Source organism: Pezoporus wallicus, unplaced genomic scaffold, assembly GCF_028554395.1.
Source record: "Pezoporus wallicus isolate ANWC-B61680 ecotype Strahan unplaced genomic scaffold, APGP_CSIRO_Pwel_v1 contig_6787, whole genome shotgun sequence".
Lineage (NCBI taxonomy): Eukaryota > Metazoa > Chordata > Aves > Psittaciformes > Psittacidae > Pezoporus > Pezoporus wallicus.
This window is the reverse complement of record NW_026636951.1, coordinates 2,094,052-2,117,026: the sequence shown is the minus strand read 5'-3', so window position 1 is coordinate 2,117,026 and position 22,975 is coordinate 2,094,052. Positions and strand designations below refer to the sequence as shown.

General features: G+C 39.5%; 1 protein-coding gene across 1 annotated transcript in view; it reads right to left on the bottom strand.

The window, feature by feature from the left end:
- Nucleotides 1-21,964, bottom strand: part of PLCE1 (phospholipase C epsilon 1) — a 149,676-nt gene extending 127,712 nt beyond the window's left edge. Inside the window, exon 1 of the mRNA XM_057402333.1 lies at nt 21,907-21,964. The gene's annotated coding sequence lies outside the window, so the exon portion shown is untranslated. The remainder of the gene's footprint in view (nt 1-21,906) is intronic.
- Nucleotides 21,965-22,975: the final 1,011 nt, after the last annotated feature.

Genomic DNA, 22,975 nt, shown 5'->3' with positions numbered 1-22,975 from the left:
CATCCTGGATGCAGAGGTCAGCCAATAAAGACAAATGAATAATGAAAATAACAATCTGGCAACCTTTCTGCACACACATATACAAAATGCACTAAATCTAAAAACATGCTACATAAAACTAATTTGTCTACTTTTTTTTTTAACACTGCTGCATACACTGTTGGGGTTTAAGTCCAGTCAGCAGCCACTCACTCACTCCCCCCCATTACTCCGCTCACCAGCTCCCGGAGGGATGGGGAGCAGAATTGAAAGAATGTAACTCCCACGGGTTGAAATAAGAACAGCCCAGTAACTAAGGTATAACACAAATCACTACTGCTACCACCAATAATAATAGTGATAAAGGGAAATAACAAGGGAAGAGAATACAACCGCTCACCACCTGCCAACCGATACCCAGCCCAACCCGAGCAGTGATCTAGCCCTTCCGGGTAACTGCCCCCAGTTTATATAGTGGGCATGACGTGCTGTGGTATGGAATATCTCTTTGGTTGGTTTGGGTCAGGTATCCTGTCTCTGTTTCCTCCCTGCTTCCCCTCCTCCCTGGCAGAGCATAAGACTCACAAAGTCCTTGGTCAGAGTAAACATCACTGAGCAGCAACTAAAACTGTCAGTGTTATCAGCGCTGTTCCCAGGCTGAGAGTCAAAACCACAGCACTGCACCAGCTACTAAGAAGATAAAAAGACTGCTACTGCTGAACCCAGGACATACACTTTTAGACTTAAAGTGCAAGCTTTAAATTAGTATTCATAATATTTAATAACAATTATAATACTTAATAATTGCTTATTCCCCAGCCATCTGGAATTGGTCTACAATAGTCTATGTAAAATACCCAACATCAGACTATAAAACTGTATTAATTTATTATCACTTAAACCTATAATCCATGACTCAATTAACTGCCTTTCAAAGTCAGCAAGAATTCTGCTTCAGAAGGAAAAAAAAAAACAACAAAACAGAGCACATTAAGATTTAAGACGCACTATTATTTAGTCTAAGGAAAGGCATGTGAAGGATCAGAGCCATCGCACAGGGCAGTAAGTTGAAACTTTCAACTCTAGGCTGTCAAGGAAAAGATGTTTAGATAAATATTTGAGGATGTTGTTTGGACTGTGGGAAGAAGCAGCAACTGCATGAGGGGCAAGTATGGGATGGGTTTCATAGTAAAGATGGGGATTGTTTAGAGAAGCTGCATGCTGCCAGATTCCAAATGCAATCCAGTATGTAGGATGCTGTGGGAACTTTACAGGGAACTCAGTGAATGCCCAGCAGGGGCCAAGATTATGGGTGCAAAGGATGAAGGGAACTGATAAACAAGCACGTGATGTTACAGAACACATACTGGTGGTTCCTGCACAGCAGAATAGCAAACTGCTATTGAACTGGGATGGAAGGTAATTTAAGACACCTAAATGGCAAATTGAGGCAACCTGACAATCTTGGCTACACTGGGACATCTATAGCTATTTCTCCAACTTTTATCCTACATATTACATATAGATGGTGACTACTAAACAAAAGGTATTTCAGCACACACACACACACAAAAAAAAACACAACAACAACAACCAAATAATTATATTAATTAATTCAATTTAATAAATATTTACATAGCATCTAAGGCATAAGCAATCAGCAAGTAAAATTCTTGGGAAGCAATAAACTACAAATAATTTGGCATAGTAATTGGATACAAAACTATTGATCATCTGACAAGATCCCAACAACTTAAACAATATTATCCCAGTTCAAGTTCTTAATGACACAACTGATTCGTAAGGAAAGTTATTTGTAAACTACAAACATCCATTTACATTTATTTTCTAGTAATTAAGCTGCAGTTTGTTCCAGACCAATTCCTTGAAGAGAATGGGAAACCCACATTTATTAACTCCTCTTTAACTTATCCTGTATCATGCTCAGTATTAGTTTATCATTACAGTGCCTTATCTCAGAAACAAGTGGAAGATACCAGTACTAAAGCAGGACACCATGGCAATGTCATCAGTTTTCTAAACCTTTCTTGTGCCCGGGGAACCACGGGCAAACAGTAAGGAGGAAATAGCCAGACACTTAAAAATCACTCAAGATGTGCACAAACCCCATTTGAACAGTTGGAAGCAAGTTATGACAACATTTTATTTGGCACAGAGCATCATGCAGAACTTCAGACTTACCACCGTGTCCATGTTTCAACAACAAAAAAACTCTAAGAACTACAGTATTTACATATCCTGTCAAGTTAGAGTCTTTTTTCTAATTTCTAGAATACTTATCCAAACATTATCAAGTATTAGATGTCTCAAACTATGCAAATGTCTACCAGATGGTGAACCTTCTCAACTGCCTCATCATTCATTGCTGCATCAGGCAGAATCTGAAGCTACTGCCAGATACCAGCTCCACTCTTCATTTCTGTACAAAATTCCTTTTCTGTATAAGGAGACACATTGAGAGAACCCAAGACTGAATTTATCTCATTGTCAGAGTCAGTTCTTTAGTTATTTCTAGATACGATCCACAATAAGTTGTTTAAATAAACTTCCTGTTTGGTGGTTACTTGAATTTCATGCTAAATGACCTTATCTGAAAGCTGTAATTTCATCATCAACACTCACATGAACTAGTCCTCCTCCAATGCATGACAATTCTAACTATTAAAGGCAAGATTATCCTTCTCTATCTTTGAACAAGTACTCCTGGAATAATTCCCTTAACTTTTTGAGGAACTGTGAAAACAATCTCACATGAGTGGGAAAAACTTTGGAGCAGAGACTCACACTCATAGGAAAAGGGAGTGCAGCAGAATTTTAAACAAAAAATTTCAAAGAATAGAATTCAATGAACTTGACTCTGGTTAAGTAGAATCTCTCCGAAAGATTAAATAAAACTATAAGGAAACACAAAACAACTGAAAATTAATAAAAGATACTATATGAAAGACACGGACAAATAATGCCTATGCAGAGGAAAAGTAGGAAATACAGTTAGAAATAAAATAAACATAAACAAAAAAAAAAAAAAAGAAAAAAAAGTCAGCTACAAAACCAGTGGGCCAGTGCATCAGGATGTATTTTAAGACCTAAGAATTCAAAAAGGAATCGTGCAAACCATGCAGAAGTGGACAAAATTAAACATTAGGTTTGGGGTTAGAGCCAGCCTACTGGCAGGCTGCAGCCAAAATAGCTGATCCTTCCTTCCCTGTCACTTCCAGTGAGGCATTTTCACTGTCTCCTGAACAGGAACTCCTGCAAGGAGGGGAATCAACTGATCCAGAGGAAAAGTAACCGAGGGCAAAGGAAAGACTGGTCTTCAGGCAGAATTATCTGATGCCACTTACAGCACGATCAGTTGACAGAGGACAGAGCAAGCACAAAGCAGGGTGAAGACTACAGGGAGAATCCAAGACAGAGCAGAAATGTAGCTACAGCATCTCACGTTGAAACAGCTTTAATGACTCATCAAAATACATTCTAAAAATTCATCTATAGGAACATAGACATGTAACTATAAAAACTTCAGAAGTTAAGGCAACACAAGTTACAACTAACAAGTAAGGTAAAACACAACAAAGCAAAGACCATAAGGAAAGTTCCATTACTTAAAGGTAGTAAGAATCAGTAAGATTGATATAAGATGAAATGTTCAACCATTTTTCAGAATTCAGATGTTACCCTCTGCTTCACTGGAATTACTCACATGCTTTATTCCTGTTTCAACACAGGCAGAAAATCATCTTTCTCTGAAACTACCAAAACAAATACATACCATTGTGATCTTAAAAACCAAGAGCATCAATTCAATTCTCCAGATTTGTATTCTTCAGAGTGAATAACTATAGTTATTAAACAAATCAATTCTTTCTCTGCTTCTTATCAGATCATCCTCAAATTAGAGCTAGATCTGTTTAAAGCTAATACAATTATATCTCTTAACCACACTCTCTCAATTTTTAACTAGCAAAATTTCCTACAGTTTCACAAACACATTTTCATTTAGTCAGCTTGCAAGACTTCTTCAGAAAAGCTTTGGTTATCCCCTCCATCATCCTCAATATTTTACCGTCACAATATTTATCAAGATTAAATATCACTGTACTAAAAGGGTATTTACTTCCATCCATGTAGTCCACTGAAAATCTTTCACCTTGAGGTCGAACGTGAGATCAAGCAACTAAACAAAGGTGAAACCTGCCTCAGACATGCAGAAACAAAAAACAAAATGCAAGGGGACATGGTTCAATTGGGCACAAAGTGTATGATATTTTTCACCTGGCAACAATGGGCAGTAACTTGCACTATGCAGATGTTGCTTTGTTCTTCATCATTTCAACATGATGGTCTTCCATCATTTCACCACAGCTGAATCCTACACTAATTATAGGATCCTCATTACTCCTATTCTTCGCATTAATACTCACCTAAGACAAAGGGGATGTTGTTCCAATGTTAAAACACTGGAAACCTCAACACTCATTTCCAGCTCCTCTACAAACTACCTTTTTCTCATTTCATCTAATTTCAGTTCAGCCCTGAACCAAACTGCTATGAAGGAAATATGCACTGGACACAGCACTAAAAGACAAGGACAAGTAACAGGTTTGTGTCTTTCAGCCCTAAGCAAGTGCTCAGCTAGTTAGCTCAGTATTTAATGTGAAGATTAACTGAGCCTAGTAATGCACTCTTGCCACAAGGGCAGAACTGCCTCACTCAGGCCCACTGAGGATCTTTTACAGATCTGAAGAGCAGGTAGCATATTCACAGCATGGCCTATATGTCCTGTACTTGAGTACCAACAATCAATCATTCAGATCCTTTGAAGCACCTACAGCTTCAAACTGAGAAATAATTTAGCCATCATCCCATTTCAAGGCTTTGTCCACCTTCAAAGATTTTGTGGTTCCCCTGGATTTGATGCCATCAGTAATATCTTCATTTTATCTCAAGTTCTACCCATTCACATGTTCATTCACATGGTTTCTCCTTAATCAATTTATGCTATTTCTCCTCAGTTGATAAAGCACAGCATGTTTCTGCATTACAGCCACCCAGTGTTTAATATGTTGGAAAATAACTGTGGGAGCTTCTACTGATCAGGACTCTAAGCAAAATCCCACAAACAGAAGCAAAGAAGCCGAAATGGAGAGGTTTCGTGCACAAAGAATTTCAATTACAAACTGTTTTTAAAGCACTGTAAATGTTTTTTTTTCTGTGAAAATATGAATGAAAATCATTTGTGTCATCAAATACTAATAATCAAATAATAACATGAGGAAAACTATTTTTCTGTATTTCCTGTCATTTGTCAATCACTTCTGTGGCCTTAAAATATTAATACAAAATGGAATGCTTGGATACAAACATTACTGTTCTGAGAACTTAGTTATCACGTTCAAAATCTGCCACTTCAAAACATGAACTGTTTATAACTCTAAAAAGTCAACAGTAACCTGGGACTGTATACTAATGTAATTTGTAAATATGGTATACTCCCTCCATTCTAGTTTCTATCAAACTCTCTCTTCAAAGTATCATTATCACATTTAAACTCAGTGTGCGAGCAGGAAAAATTACGTTATTTGATAGTCGGACAAGTTCCTGAAATGGAAGGGAAAGTAAGCAGGAAAATGATTACAGGCCTTCACTTGCAAAAATACATCCAACCACAAATTCACAATGGCAGACCAGTGACAGAATTGGGTGTTTCACACTTTAATCCCAGTTTTTTTCCTACTACACCCTGCAAAAGATGCTTTTAGAGATGCTGCCTTGCTCAAAGGATGCTGTTTGTCTAAGTCAGTTGCTTCAAGCCTTTAGAAGTCAATGCCTTGGTCAGCCAGCCACTCACTCAGCTCTACAGTAGGTTGACCCTTTCAGACTACTGGACAGGGTTCAGACATCACAGTACATCAACCACACACCATGCCCTTCCTGGAGCACCATCTGTGCCTCCCAGGCAGATTTCTCTCCCTGCATCGGAATCCAAACATCCGCAGTGACAGAAACCAGCACATCAGTTTCCACAAAAGTAGGTTTATTTACCTGGACACTGCAATAACAAGTACTAATTCAGAGGATCTACAAGCCTCAGCTCAGCAGCTTGTAACTGAGTGACAGTTCAGCCTTGAGGTAAAGAACCACTTCCCAAATATCCTAACACCATTATCACTCACCTTCCCTTTTCCTAAAGTAATATCAGAGAGATTAGCATCACAAGGAAGAAATCCATGCCCCTCCAGCAGGAATCTCCAGCCCTGGAGAGTCTTACCTAGATTTCTTACCTAGCTCTAGTTAACAGCAAAGCGTCACTGGTAGGTAGACTTCCCACCTGAGCTCATCTAGCATTTCTGTCCAATGTGAAACCATGCCTTTAAGGGACTTAAAGAGGCAGACTGACATATATTTCAGTACACTGCAACTGCACCTTGCCATAAAAAGATGCCACCCTGACAAATCTTCAAAATTACTCCAAACAAGGTCACACTATAAGCAACAAGAACACCTCAGGTTCCTCATCTTGTTCATTCTTCCTCACAGCATTTTTCCTGTGTGAGCACCCAAGCCTTCTCTCATTTCCCTCTCTCTCACTGTCCTGCATTAGCTGGAATTCTACCCACACTCATGAGAACAGAACAAACCTGTAATAAAAATATTTCTACTAAAATGTCTGATGGTATGCTAGGGGCGCATAGATCACTACAGTTTATCTTCTGTAAACCGAAGCTAACACTTTTATTCACAGTATGCTAAGGCACAGTAGTCCTATCAAAAACATTACTTGAGTCATAACTCACATATTATTACTCAGCTGTCATAACTGCAACAAGAGTAAGTCTGAAACACCACTATATGTTCAAATAAAAATGAAAAGCAAATCTGTATGTGAACAAGAGTTCAGTCATTTGTCAATCTATGAATTTACACTTTAGTTCTAGAAAAGCAAAGAAAAATATTTCAAATGCTGAAGACTAACATTATGAAATTACTGTACCACTCTTGCGATTTCCCAAAACACATTTTCTTTGTACACCATTCCTGACCTAGTCATACCATTCATTCAGGAATCATAATATTTAATCTTTTATTATTCTTACTCTCTCTTTGAACAACTGCTATTTCATCTGCATACTAACGTCATGCCTAATAGAGAATGCAAGAGAAAAAAAAACAAGGGGCTTTGCTTAGAGAGTAAGAGAAAGACATCTTAAGAAAAATGTCATTTTCAGACTATTGATAGAGCACTCCTGAAAATACATGAAAACTTCTATACTACTACTACTTTTCTAACTTTTCCAGATACTAAGCACTGTGATACTGAGAACAGCACTACTCAGATACAGCAAACAATATTTGCTCAGCCAATCAACAGTATGTTCATTTTCTGCCTATGATGGCTTTACCAATCACATCATTCTCTGGGAGAAAGTTCACCCTGACATCTGCCTCTTTCAAGCCATGAAGTAATCTCTAAGAAGCTGGCTCTTGCCAGAATTAAATGTGCAAGCAGCAAGTGACCACACAACTGCAAATTATTTTTTCACAATGTTATATATACTATGTTAACATACGAGATCTTTACCAACATAATCAATTCTAAGTGATAATTTTAAATAAAATGCTTTAACTTTTAAAACTCTTGTAGGCATCACTGTAATTCACATTATAAATACTACTTACTCAATCTTACTGATTAAATAGATAGGACAGAAATACACCCTTGGTCAAAATTAAGAGATTTCTTTTATAATATACTGTCACATCTTCTAAGATAAGCTTAACCAGACACAGAGAAACTTCTATGTTCGGGGTAATATCCATAATCCTTAAGCTCCACTCACACTTCTTTAACAACTTAGCCTATTTGAAGGAGAAACATGCCTGAAGATCAACATAGCATGTCTCCACATATGATTATGACACATTTAGGCAATCCTTTATTTAAGGATCTTTTCAATTACTGCAATGAATGTCTACATCCTTGCTGAGCAAATATGGATTTATTTGCTTTTCTTCATTATCTTTCAGGGCCTCTATCAAAGTATGGATTTATTTGCTTTTCTTCATTACTTTTCAGGGCCTCTACCAAAGTACTCCATTAAGTATTTCTGATAACTTGTGAGATTCTTGTTTAGAACCTGTGACTTACAATTGTACATTTTACTCTTTCTTAACTGCAGACATCATAAACCAGCTCACTCTAAGGTAGCAGGGCTCAAGAATAGTAAGAATTTGGAATCCTAAACATGAAAATCTGCTCCCTTAATAAGATGGGACTTTATCCCAGATTTTTAGTCTACTTCAGTCTTCACAATATTGTTAATTGGATAAGAATATGTGGTAAAGCTAATTCTATACTTGTCTAATGCAAACAATCACTTCTTCATACTTTGTTATGTTTCTTGGAAGTTCTCATACTGTCAGCTGAAGAGAGAGAATACAGTTTTTACACAGTGAAGTGCTTGGGATAATAATGGAAAAGTATTTCAGAGGATATTTAATGTCAATGTAGAGTATTCGGTAGCTAAAGGCACATTGTAAAACAACAGAACACACAATAACCAAGCTAATGAATTCTGAATAATCATGTCTAAGGAGATGCCAGTTCCAACCAAAGCTTTTCTTACAGCTGGTGTATTAATAAGGACTTTCTCCTTCATAGACCTTTTGCTAATGTGTGAGCTCTATGAGCAACTTCTTCAGAGCCAGAACAATTTACAGAACTTCTGCACCTGAGTAACATCTGCATGGTATTTGCTGAGTCTTCACAATTTTTGAGATCTGCACTTTTGTAATAACCTGGATTGCTACAAGTTAAAAAGTTGGAAGAAAAGGCATACAGACACACAGTGTGACTTTGCAAAGTCTTTTCCATAAGAAACTAGGATGAAAAACAGTCATAATTTGGAGAAGGACACTTCCTTCTCTGTAACACCCTCTATTATTTTGACATAAGCAGCAATATGTGCCAGAGGCTCTGCTAGCATTCAAACAACACTGCTTTGCTAAAATCTGAAAATGCTACTAGGAAATTTTGCTTGGGTTTTTTTTTTTCTTTTACCCTAGATAAGCATACGTTCATATTTTCATATGCCTCAGTAATAACATATTCTCTAAAAATTAGGGTTACTTATATAGGTTACAGTTTCTCAGTCAAGCAGAAAGATTAGTTTGCATCCATTTGATTGTGTATTCCTGCTGCTAACACATTACTTAAGATCCTTACACTTACCTGAAAAAGGGAAAAGCATATACATATGCCTGATGTATACCCCAAGATTGAGCGGAGAAAAAGAGAAAGCACCAGAGAGGAAACAATGCCACAGTTAAACAAGCTTGAAGAACCCAGCCACGACTGGTCTGTAAAAGATAATGAACTGGCAAATGCATGCTGAATTGCTCAAGGTTATTTCTGCTGTAACAGTTAAAGAAGATAAAACGACTCCATTTTCTGTAATGCTCTTGGGCATGATAACAACAAAGCAATGCTGCAACTAGCACAACAATACGCAATGTTAACCCAGGACAGGGTCATCACAGATATCTGCCAGAGGGACTGTCAAGGCCCCAAGGCCACCAGGTTCTGAAAGCCGTAACTGGCCGCACTTGTGACCCCTACCAACGAGCTCAGGAACCATTTCAGCTCAGGACTGTGACCCCAGTCCTGGGCTGAGCTATATTGTTGGCAGCTCTGAGACAAGGTCCTGTCCTCTGCTCCTCCTGACCTTTCAGCCAGACTTGTCAGACCAACATCAGGACCAGGTGTATGTGCTGGTGCTTGATACGAGCAGGGGATGCCAAGAGCAGGGATGAGGAGGTTACTCAGAAACACAGAATCAAGCACTATCAGGCCAGTACTGAAGCAGCAAACCAAAATATAAGGAGCAAACTAAGGCCTTGTAATCAGGCTTGCCTTGGACATGATGACAACACAGACTTCATCCCGCTGAGGGGAAAAAAAACTCAGATCAGATGCAGGAGGCTCACCTGAAGGACTGACAGCCCAAACTGACCATTGCTGGCAGCTGAATGTGTTATGAAGTAACAACTAGCATGAGAAAAGATCCCTGAGGAGAGGCAAAACAGCAACAAAAACAAATTTTCTGTGCAATCCTCATAGTTTTGAACAAAACAACAGCTGGTGCTAGGAACAGTGCTCTGTGTACAGCAAAAACCTATGTGATGTTTCAAAACAGTGTAAAAACAAAATACTGTTTCAAGATAGTTTGTAAGGTGATGTATACCAGTGGCTTGCCACAACTGGTCAAGTTCATTGACTATATCTAGAGAAAGTGTTTTTAAACAGTAACCCAGTGAGGGTATCATCACCTGTACCAGTACTCACGAGGTGCAGTATGCAGTCTGAAGCTCTCCATTTCCCCAACATCTTGCATATTATATGGAGCTGCTTCTTTAAATAATAACAGTTTCTAATGTGGATGGTACTGCTTTCTCATATGTCCCTTTCTGGTTGTTAGGAAGCCAACAAGGAAGAAGCAGATCATGTGCGAGAACTGAGGTGAGCAGAAAAAACTCAGTACCTATAAGTCTAGAATAAAGTTCATGGATAACAGTAGATGACCTATGAAGAAACAACATATAAAACCAGTACACGTAAATGAAAGCAGACTAACCTGTCCTTTGAGATTTCAAATTAAACATTGTTCATCTGTCTTCTTAGGCATGCTACTGCCACACCTCAAAAGAGTCACCTGCTCCTACAGATCTTTTCAGTTCTGTCCTTTCCAAATCAATTCACATGCCTTCAATTCTAGCGCCTTTTTTTTTTCCTCAGTAGTCCTCTTATCTTATTATGAAATTATCTTGCAAACTGTTAAATGCTTCCTTAAACCTCCTCCTGTTAATTCAGCAGGGACTATGACACACTCACCCTCTAGATAGCCAAGACATCTTTTTATTGACTTCCAAAGCAATCAAAAATTATTTATTGAATACTGCTTTCCCTTTTTACCAACCCTTAATAAAACTATAATCAGTAGACTGAAATTTAGTTTAGGAAAGACAAACTTTACCTTCAAACCGAAAATCTACTGTAGAACTCTCAAAGTTTTTGACAAACTTACAGTACAGTTCCTGAGAGTAATCTGAGAACAGGTTAAATAAGAAACAGACAGCACACCCCTCACACTGAGGACTTACTGGATTCTGTATGGTTTCTGGCTTATTAGCTGTTAATTCACGCTGGCAGGTTTTATTTAAGCATTCTAATGCTGTTATAAAAGCAGAAACAGCTACAGAAGTAATAACACTAATAGTATTATAACATTTCAGTAAGTTTCTTGAAAATACAATGTATGCATTTCATCACTTCTCATTTTACATGTGAGCTCGTCTACAGAAAATTCAGTGTAACTGTAAAGAAAATAGCAACAGTAACTGTAGAGAAAAAAGCAACAGCGAGGTGTACTTTATACAACTTTATAATAGTTGTACATAATCAGGTGTGCATAATTATCTTCTATAATAACCATAAAAACCAAAACACTTGGTTGGTTTTCATTATTCACTCACCAGAAAAATTACACAACCTCTATACAGTCTTAGGTACAGTTATGGTAAGAAGAATATGCAAGAGGTGTTATTACTGTACAACCTTTAAACTCAATAGGCTGATTTTTAATGCTTTATACTCAGTAATGAATATTTTAAAATTGTACCAGTATGTATTAAAAATAAGCCTAAATTTTATTAATAACTGCCTTCATAACAATATGTTTTCCTTATTTTACATAGTCACACATCACTCAATGGATTGCCAGATTATCTGTATACTGAAAGTTTTAAAGCCCAGTATGAGAGAAGACCATGTAGTGGAAGGGCCTGCACCCAAACACACAATAAATCGATACTAGAAAACAGCACCACCTATGCTCTTTTAGTTATATACTCATATGCACATCAAATATTAAAAAAATTAAGCAAGCAGGTCTTCATATTTAGTAGAAAGAATAACAGAAACAAGCCATATGTATAAGAACCATATTACTGTACAGAAAGGATGTTTTTGTTGATATTTAAGACTAACTAGAGGGGAAAAAAAAGTACAGTCAAACTGAAAATCAGAGGATAAAGCCCAGGTTGACTTATACAAGTTCACAGCAGATCAGAGGTCTTTTCCTGGGAGTTTTGGCCCACATCTAGTGAGCAAGAGACAGACAAGTCCTACCAAGAATAGGTCAGGGACTCAATACTTGCAAAAATCTGTATGCAGAAAGATCACAGCTTCCCTTTTTCTTTGACAGAGGAAGGGCCCCAGCTTTCATGCTTTTCTGGCAAGTAGAGGGAACATGGCCAACTTCCTTTGCATTAGCTGGCCAAGAGCTGAGACAGTCTCTGTCTCAATTCAAAACCCTTATTGGGATGCATATTGTTGGTAGCAGAATAGAGCTTTACTGTAAGCAAGATGGGTAAGGCAGGAAAACCAGGAGACAGAGGCCATCAGGATTTTAAATCATGCATTGATTTTGATGAGTTAAATGCATCTGAAATGTTTGGGAGAATTTTGATAAGTTCAAATTTCAGCAAGAACAGCTAATGAAAGATTTGTTGAGTTGTTGGGGTTTTTTGTTGTCTGGGTCTTTCTGCCCCAAATAGTTCCCTCAGAGCTCAAGGAAACAGAGAAAAGCTGATAAAAGACTGAAAACGGCATTACAAAGTGAAAGAAAAAATAATCAGAGCACCATGTCAAGTCAGAGTAAGGCACATGAGTTTAGAGCAGAGTGACTCATGTACAGATTAGATACTTTATAGACCATCGTAGCTCCAATGGTGTTATATCACAATTTTCCCTTGCTTTAAACCTTCCTCAAATATTTTTACAGCTCTCCCACTAACTCATATGTCAACTCTATGCAGATTTCTATAAAGCACATAGTTGAGATGAAGTTCAGGGTTGCACAGAAGCTCTTATACAGGGTAATAATGGGCTGTACTGCTCCAACGGGGGTACATTATCTTTTGTCCTCAGAAGTTTTAGCCTCAATAACAGTTTTTTGTACCTAGCCAAAAGGACACCTGACTGTTAGAGATAAATATTTTCATTATCAACTTGCATAATAGAATAAAGTGTTGATGGAACAAAATGAGGGGATGATACAAACACAGAGGCAAGTTTTTGGCAAAGTAGAATGACATTTGCAAATTTTAAGAGAACACACAAACTTGCCCCTTCTGGAGGGATGTCAGACATCCTGAAAACCCTTTACACATCTCTACCATTCCTATTCCTATCTGGTAACAAAACTCCAAACAGATGTTATGAGCTGCATCTTGAAAGACAACTCAAGCTGGCATAGTGGTCTAATGTTACACAGACATTTGAAAGATTTTACTGCATATTTTAACACTGACCTGTTTTATAGCCTGCTGTCTAGGGAACTGTTTATTTCTACAAACCACTACTGAACCTGGCTTGCAAATCTAGAATCACAGCTCAAATAGTATGGAGAATTAATTTCTAAGCAGACTTCACAGTATTGCTAACTCTTATAGTCACGTACCCAGAAAAGGCAGCAGTTTTGTAAAGCCCCTAGTCATACCACTATATAATTACTCATAATCTCAGCTTTAAAAACAGACCATTTAGTCACAAAAGCAAGAGGCAAATGGGAACAATAAAGGCTTAAGAATTTTAAGACAAAAAGATCCTACATTTACTAATTTTGAGCCAAACTAACCTTAGAAAGGGAAGGATAATGAGGATTTGGAACTTGATGCACTGAGCATTTGGTGCTGACTACGCAGTTTTCATAATAAAATCAGTTTGTTGGCATGCCCCTAGTGCTCTGAGGAGCTAGGAAACTTATGAAAATAGGTTTTGATTGTACATATTATCCATTTATCAGTATCACAAATTACACTTCTTTTATTTTTTTTTTTTTCTGATTCTCCCAAAGATACCTAAAATTTAAGCATTTTCTCATCCTGGAAAAGCAGAAAGGACCATTTATGTCCCAAATGTTGCTGATTTTGAAGAAATTCTTATACCTTTATACAAATGAATCTACAAAACTTTAATGAAGACTTCATATTTTCCCTGATCACATCATTAAATCACTTCTATCACACACAATAAAAGTTTTAAGACAGAGTTCCAGAATTTGCTGCATGAATATAATCACAATATAAAAAAAAAAAACACATTCTTCAAAAAAATGTTCATAACTGAAGGACACAGAAATTCAGTTAAAAATAAAATATGTGTCATAACTCAGAATTTGTTGGAACAAGAAAAAATTTCATCTGACTACTAAAATTTAATAATTTAAGAGACTCATAAACCTGCTTACTCATGGCCCTAAACTAATATTTTAAAAGAATATTCTTTCCTTATAGCAAATCAAAAATGTTTCCATAACCAAACAAATTTAATCTACGCAACTAGATTGGTAGTTGATGATATATGCTTAACACAAACAAGAATAAACAGTTAACATTATAGTCTTTATAGCAAAATTGCCCACTAAAACTCAATGTTTAATGACCACAACATTTTGATACCAGTATATGTAAATACATACTACGTACATACTTAACTCCCATTTCAGGAAAGCTGGATGAGAATGGAAAAGACTGAATAGAGCACTTTGGATTTCAACCATATTCCCAAACAAGTTCAAAACCTACATCTACAACTGTTTTCTAGTTAAGTACCAGAACAATTTCTCCTTCAAATTCACACATCTAAACAAAACAAACAAACATTTCTGTTTCATACTACAAGCTAGTTCGACCATGTAGTAGAACCTAGTAATGCAGTCTCTGAAATTTGTTTTAATAGAGGCCCAAAAGGCAACTGGATAGCAAAACCTGTATTTTTAGACACATCATATTTCTGCCAGCATGGAATAAGTAATACAATAAAATCAACAGCATCCAGTGTTACATGGATTTGGGCTAAGCAAGAATAATCTATCCAGATCCAAGGTTTACTGTTCCTTAGAGGGGAAGAATTGTACAAAGTCAACGTCATGATTTTTCCAAAGTTGGAAACTTCTCAACCTTTCAAACACAATGTAACAGTATACACGCAGCTGGCATTTAAAATCTTTGCTTAATTAGTTGCATGATAACATCTTTAGGTTAACTACTCCATAGTTGCATCCATAACAGAGGCATATTACATAAAATATATATCCAAAACATAAGAAGGGTATATAGGTTTCTGTGACATGGCAGACTTAGAGGAGCCCATATTTTCAAAGATACAGAAGGCAAAGAACTGCTTTTAGATACAACCCAGGAGTACAGACAGACCAGTTTTAATGCTAAGGAAAGAAAAAGCTCTGCTCTTTTCCCTTCTCAGCAAATTGCAGTAACTCTCCTTTTCCAGAAACACTGCAGACTTCATGTAACACTGAGAAGAAGGCAAAACTAAGCAGTCTTGTTACGTACCAGTTCACCAACAGGTCTTGTGGGAAGAAAGGGAACAGTGGTGTTAAGCAATATGAGTAGACTTTGTTATGTGTAAACACAGTTAAGCTTTTTTTGACCCTTTCAGCTGATACATATCTTCTGCAGGTGTCCAGTCTGCAGCAGCACAAGAGTAATCTCACTGAGACAAGTACCTCTGATAGAAACTCAGCCTGAAAATAGAGATAATCCTTGCTTCCATGCACATAAACTCACACTGCAGGGAACTGAATGTATGCAATCATTTTCTCTTGTGGAAAGCAATCTGTAGCCCCACATACCACAGTATCAGGTGACAACTGGCAATATGCTAATACCATACCATGGCTATGTCAAACCAAAAGCACCAAAAACATAGAAGAACTAAATGGTATACTCCTCAAGTGTCAACCACTCTCTCCTACAGCCTAACTCTGGGTAACAGCACATGATACTCGGCACTACAGAGAAGGAGAAACAGGAAAACATCCAGAGCAAGAGCAAAATTTGGAACTGGATGAATTACTGGTGGGCAGGGAGTACTGAGCAGTAATTATCACCCTCCAATACTGCCCTCCAAGCAGCCTTATCTTTTAAGAAGAAAAGATCATTTTGAAAACAAGCAAAACAAAATCAAACACACAGAATTGGACAATTTAGTGTACTTATTACATATTGGCAGGTATATCAAGACTATTCAAAGGAACAGTGTATTTAATTTGGTTATATTTTCATTATAATTTGTTATAACTTATTGGAATTGTCATACAGCGACAGATGATGAAATAGTGACAGCTACTTTCTAAATCTGTCCTACAAAAATAAAATAAAGAATAAAGCCTTATAATTGGACCTACATATTTAAATTACTCAGGCTAATGATATTGGGAATGTCTCTAAATGAGAGTGTCATTTAGGTTTTAGTTAATGACACATAGGAAACCATGTGTTTTTATTACTTCCTTCATATTACATTTCTATGTCTACTGAGTGAACAACACCACCGACGTGGAAGTCCTTGCTTATACTTTGCTGAATTAAAAGCACAGAATATGAGCAGATGTATATTAAAATCAATAACAACAGCATCATTTTGGTTACTGAGAGTAAAATATTTCCAATATAAGCAGCTGTCCAACTGCTTGATTTTATTGTTTCTATTTTGTTGTTTCTCACACAAATACACTATAAAGAAAAGGCAAACAAAAAAGGTGCCATCACAACAAAGCAAAGGTAATTATACACATTCTCCCCTTTTTGTATGCCCACTTTGTTCTTTGGGGGAAAAAGGCAAACAACAGTGTTCACAGAAGTAACAGCTACACTGAAAAATTTGAAGGGCTTATAAAGGAGCCACATTTTCATCTAAAAACTGCAGTACCGCCACAATAATGCAGAAGTACCACAATAAAAAAAGACTTCAAGAAGCATTATCTGCCTGGTATTCTTTGACACCTTTGCCACTCCAGATGTTATAGAAAAGCAGCCCACAATGGAGCTAAATGTGAATTACAGAACCAAACAGGAAGGCAGCCTGTTTGTCAGCCAGCCCTGCAGTCTGAAATCCAGGGGGTTGCAGCCTTGGATATTCATCTATTCATATAGATATTCTTACCCATATAGATATTCCTCTACTTTCACCACTTCCCATAAGCCTGCTGAACTCACACAGGTACACACAGAGTAAGCAGAAACTTGAAGCTTTCACAAGAAATACCTGCAAGTTAGGTTATTCTCCTACAACTTTTGGTGGAAACAGTGCATATGATAACAGAACATCCAATATTTTTTTTAAATTACTAAAAGTGACTTTTTCTAGTAAAAGTTAGAAAAATACTATCCAATTCTTACAAATCTCTGCCCACCAATGTAACAATATGGTTATAAATGCGATTTGACATGCTTCTCTGAACTGAATAACAACTAACTGGTTGAAGGTACATCTTTGAAAAATGTCAGAGTATGAAACTAACTAAAATTAGAACAGAAGCAAAGTACTGTCTTCAGAAGGCAATTCAGCCTCCATATTAAAACACTGGGTTTTCTTTTTCCCTTGCAATTTGGTACACAGTTGTAACCCAAAACAATCATAGCAACCCTAAAGGAATTAAAAAAAGATTTATTCTTAGCAAGAAAGCTCCTCAAGAGGAAATCCACGGGTTGTTTTTTAATGTGAACTGCTGGTAGTGCACAAAGTAATAGCTACTCTGCTCATGACCCCTTTTTATCTTGCTGAATTCCAAAGGAAAACTTAGTTGGGTTTCCCCAAATACTGCTGAAAGGTATTGGCACTGCCACAGAAGAAATTAACCTAATCCAAGCAAGAGTTTTGTGCTTGGAGTAAAGGAATGCATTATGAAAATGTTCAAAAGATTCAGTGTAACAAAAACCTCAAATACCAGAGACCACTGCAGCAGCATTCTTCCTGTATGCTGTAGCACAGACAGAAAAAAAACTGTGGGAGGAGAGATCTCACACCACAGCATTGTCTGAAACAGCAGACAGCAAGGTCCTACTACACAAGGCAAGGTCAATGCAACTGGAGAGTCATCTGTTTAAGAAAACACACTATTATTAGATGCAAGTTATGCAGCAGTTGTGCATACTAATAGAATAAACCCGTTACCCCCAAAATAAATGTTTTCAAATGACAGCTTTGACTTTGCACTCAACGTGTCAACTTTTTCGTCTCATGTAAAACATTCAAAACAGTAACATAAAGAATACTGAAAATACCCATGTATTTAATTTTTAATTACTTATGAAATGTTACAACAATTGAAAAACACAGCTTTGGGTTTTTTTTTAAGGAAGTGGCTCCATTGAAAATGTTGAAACAAGGTATTCAACATTACATACTGATAACAATGTAGACTAAAAGTATCTCAGGGGTGACAGGCTCTTTAAACTATTATGATATGCCTCGGGCTACTTTGAGTAAAATACTTTCAGTAAAATATTTGAGTAAAAAAAAAGTATATTTTACAGAATACACATCCCTGTACAAGACTCAAGCCTGCACTGTCTCCATACTGGAAAGTTATGCTGGAGTACATACAAGTTTTGGATGTAAAGAATGCACAAGGCAGCTTCCAGGGGCATGTCACATATTTCTCAAGATGCGTGTCCCTGCTACTTTAAATCATTCACTGAAAGAACTGGTATTACCTGTGGCACCACCACTGACACTCAATAAATTGGAGAAATGCAGCATGCTCTGGGAGAAGATGGAAAGAGGGGCTCATTCCTTCTAGCTCTTGTAGTTTACCAGTTTCCAGCAACTGATGGCATATCTAGCTTTTGTTTGAAATGTTGGATAATTTACGAATGACTGGGCAGTTAAGAAAAGAGCATTGTGGATGGCCTAATTTAAAATCAGTGACATTTAATTAAGTCTTGCACAGAGATGTCAGCATGACAGAATATGTGAAACCACCAAGGACAAGACTTTGATCCCACAGTGACATATTTACAAATTAACTGCATTGTTTCAAGTAAGATCAAAATTCTGTGCCTCAAAAAAAGAAGCAAAAGAACAGAGAGCTCCCAATAAAGAAATGCAAAGAAAAACTGTTGCCACTTTATCCTCAGCTCTTAAACACAAGTCTGATTTCAGTAGATGGACATTTTGCTCAAAAAAAAAAATCATAGAGTGAAATATGACCAATATCTGGCAGCACCATGACTGTGGAAACCCCACCCACAAGCAGATATACATTTAGGTTTGCCAAGACAAATAAAGCAGTATGCAGAGTAAGCTGGACTGCTTGCACATAATATGTACTCAGTCATGTAGGCCCTCAAGTACACGTGCAACAACCCTCTTCTAAATGAGATGAAGAAGGCTCAAGAACAGACAGAACTAATCTAAGGAAAAACATGGATTTCACATTAGCATGCTAACAGCTTAAAACAGAGCCACGATGAAAAGTATTATTTACAAATTAATCAGACTGCATACTAAAGGTACAGCCAGCCAGCTGCTAACCTGCTGTCTGCATAATCAAGTGACAGCCATTACTCAAACGAAACCATCAATGACTGCATTGTGCACAGATGTGAGAGTAAGTCAGTCCACTCTGGAGCTGTGTGATTTGTTCCAATGTTACTAATACTTTCGGAAAGTATATAAAACAAACAAACAAAAAAAAAGTGAATTATTGCTAATAACACTATCATTGTCATTTATAAAATTTAGAGCTCAGTCACAAGCCAATATCCATTTTGGGGTAGGTGATGTACAAAAAGAAAAAAAAAAAATGACAACCCTGTTCCAAAGTGCAGTCCCCAGTCTTTCAAAAGAAAATCTTAAAAAACCCTTCTGTAAGTATGCAGATAGGGTATGCTGACGGCTAAAACCCCCTTAGTTTTAATATTTAATGAAAAATCCCTATGCAATTATGTACTTCTAATGAAATAATGGATTGTTTTTTGCCTCCTTTATAACTCAAGTCTTTCTTTAACTAATTTTTGTTTCAGTTCCAAGAACTACTGCTAAATTACAGCTGCAAAGAAGAAGAGCTGCTAACTTGAGCTAAATGTTTCCAGCCATTATAAATCTACCACAATCCTTCCTGAACAGCTACAACAGTCACTCTTCGGTATGCGCCTTGGTGCTATACTGGATTGTGGTGCAGGTTTTAGTCACTAGATCTTAACATTCACATTTCACTTAAATAAAACAGCCCTTTGATACAAGAAATACTCTCTTCTATGGGTATTTACAAACAGTGCTCAGGGTCCTTTAAAACATTCTCTTGGATAACCTAGAGAATTTCTTTCCGTCATCTTGTAAATCTCCCAAACATGAAATTACCTTATCAACCCTTTCATGAACTTGTTCTATGGTTTCCAGCAAATACTGTTTCAGATTTTTTTTATTCTGCAGGAGAGTGTTCATGTTTCTTGAACAAGGTTTACTTTTTTTCTTTCCTTATTGTTTTTTTTCTTTCCTTACTAAACTGTTGGAAGTCCGGCTTAAACATCACACTAAATGGATAAGATGCATCCCATTAAATCTATGTGAACTGAGGGGGCAGGAACTGCACTGCCTGGTCTGCAGTCACAAACTATTAATTACAAACTTCCTACTGTGTGTGAAAATAGGAATGAACTCATTACAGTATCCTAGATAAATACCTCAATACGGCAGAACATGAATGAATTCTATTGAGATGACTAAGGAAGAAAGATTTTAATAATCCTTTGCAAATTTATGCACAGACTGGACATGCTCTTTTATGACTTGGGCATTTCTCTCTGAAGCACTTCCTAAACCACAAAATGTTGTGTCTGTTTCTGGTTTCACCTCATTTGTTTCATTGCTCCCAGATTTGTTTAGGTGTTTTTGATTTTGTTTGCCACTGACTTTTCACAGGATGAGAAACCACAGATCAAAGACTATTATCTGAAGTTGGAAACTCATGACTTCTTAACCTACATAACTGTCGCTGCTTTGCAGTAAATACTAAACGGCTTCTGCGTAATTGGCAGGTTCTCTGATCCCCTTTCAAACATTCAAATGTATAAAACATACAGGATTGAAATACTTAACAAACTTTTGTCATGTAAATACAACAGCAAACCCAATTCTGCTCCTCATCCAAGAGCCTTATCATGAAACACAAAACACTTCCTTGAAGTACAGCTGACCCTTTATGCATTTCTCTATTACTCTACCCAGCTCCTACACTTCCTTTGTCAGAAGCCTAGCTCAGAGCCACCTGTGTAGGCTCTTCTCCATATCACCTGTGCTGGTGGCATCCCAAGAGTGTGCAGTAGAACTGATAAGCATCATACCCAGCCACTTTGGTCCTGATCCTATAAACACTTCAGTGAAACTACTTCTCTAAGTGTTTGCAGAATTGGAGACTTCGTAACTCAACCGTACTTCACCAAAAAGAAGTCTGGAGCTGGAAGGAATGCATTCACCCCTCGTGCCCAGGCGCCAGGGCCTGCAGCACCCACAAAGAGTGCTTGGAGACCATGAGAGAGGCTCCCCAAGACCTACACCAAGCTGGGGAAAAGAGACATCACCCCGGCCAGTCACAACCAGAGGTTTCTCTCACAACAAAAAAAAAAAAACAAAAACAAAAACCAAACCACAAACCAAGCAACTGTTCGTACAATCACAACGGGTACAAGAAAAGAGAACAGCGAAAGTGAGGGATGAATTTATAACAATTTATAGCATGTGGTATAAGGGAGCCCACCCCAACTTGCTTTTACATTTGGGATCTTCTTGAACCTTCCCTGAGGAAGAGGGGGAGCCCTGACGCCGAAGAGAGAGAGGGTGCGGGCAGCGGGCAGCGGGGGCCACCAGGGTCCTGCCACCGGCAGCCCGGGGCCGCAGAATATGGCCGAAAGTGCAGCCCCCGCCCGCCCCGGGCACAGCCGCAGCGCTGAGACCCCCGGGGCCCCTGAGGGAAGCGCCTGCCTCGATCGCGAGCCAGGGAAGGACCCCGCGAGCGCGGGCGGGGTGAGCAAGGGACGCACCTTTCAGTGTCCCCCCGGCATCTTCCTCCTGCTCCTTCTCCTCGGGCCGGCGGGTGACTCCAGCAGCGGCGGGGCCTCGCGGAGGAGCGGTCTAGCTGGACGGGGCTGACCCCGCCTCGCCAGCGCCCCACGGCCGCCGCTGCCCGGGCCAGCGGAGGGGGCAAGGCGCCTACCCTGGCTGTCCGGGGGCGGGGGCTGCGGGCTGTCACGCACCGCCCAGCCGGGCCTGGCCGGAGTAGGGAGGTGCCGCGGGACAGCGCCGCCGGCTGACTCAGCCTCGGGGCCGCGGAGGGGGTCCCCTGGGACCGCCCCTCCTGGGCGTTGAGAAAGGGAATTCTCCCTCAGAACATCCCGCGCGCACGAGTCAGGCGGGATGCGGTGAGCCCGCCGAGGGCAGCAGCCCCGCCGTCCTGCCCAGAGCCAGCCCCGGCACCGCGGCGAGGGGCCGCGGGCTCTGCAGCTTGCTCTGCCGCTGCAGCTCCTCCTCAGACCCTCCCGAGCCGCGGACACTGCGTGGTCGGAGGTGGCAGCCCCGAGCTGCTCCGCTCGCGCCGGGAGGTGTTTGAACCACTCCACGCTCCTACATGTTTGGCGGTAACCCCGCCAGCAGCCCTGCCCCTCGGCCACAAACCCGACTGCTTCCCCCCTCCGTGCGTGTGTGACTGCTCATAAGGGATCAGACGGCGCCCGCAGGGAGCACCCCTGAAGACAGCGCACCCCGGGTCTGTCCCACCACGGGTCCCCCGCCCGCCCGCTGGAGCTCCCCGAGGAAGATCTTCCTCCTACCTCCCGCAGACGGGCCGCCCCTCCCCGGCTCCCCGGCCCCGCGCCTCCACGCCGCTGAGGAACGGCACCGCCCCCCCAGCCGCGGGACCCGGTCCAGCACCATCGCCGTGCGCGCCCGCGGAACGGGGCCCGGTCGAGGCTGCCTCACCGCATCGGAATGTCGGCACGGCCCCCGCGCCGCTCCGCGCCCCCCGCGGTGCAGTGCAGGAGGTGCCGGCTCCCCTCGCAGCGGCAGCAGTGCAGTGCAGTGCAGTGCAGTGCAGGAGGTGCCGGCTCCCCCCGC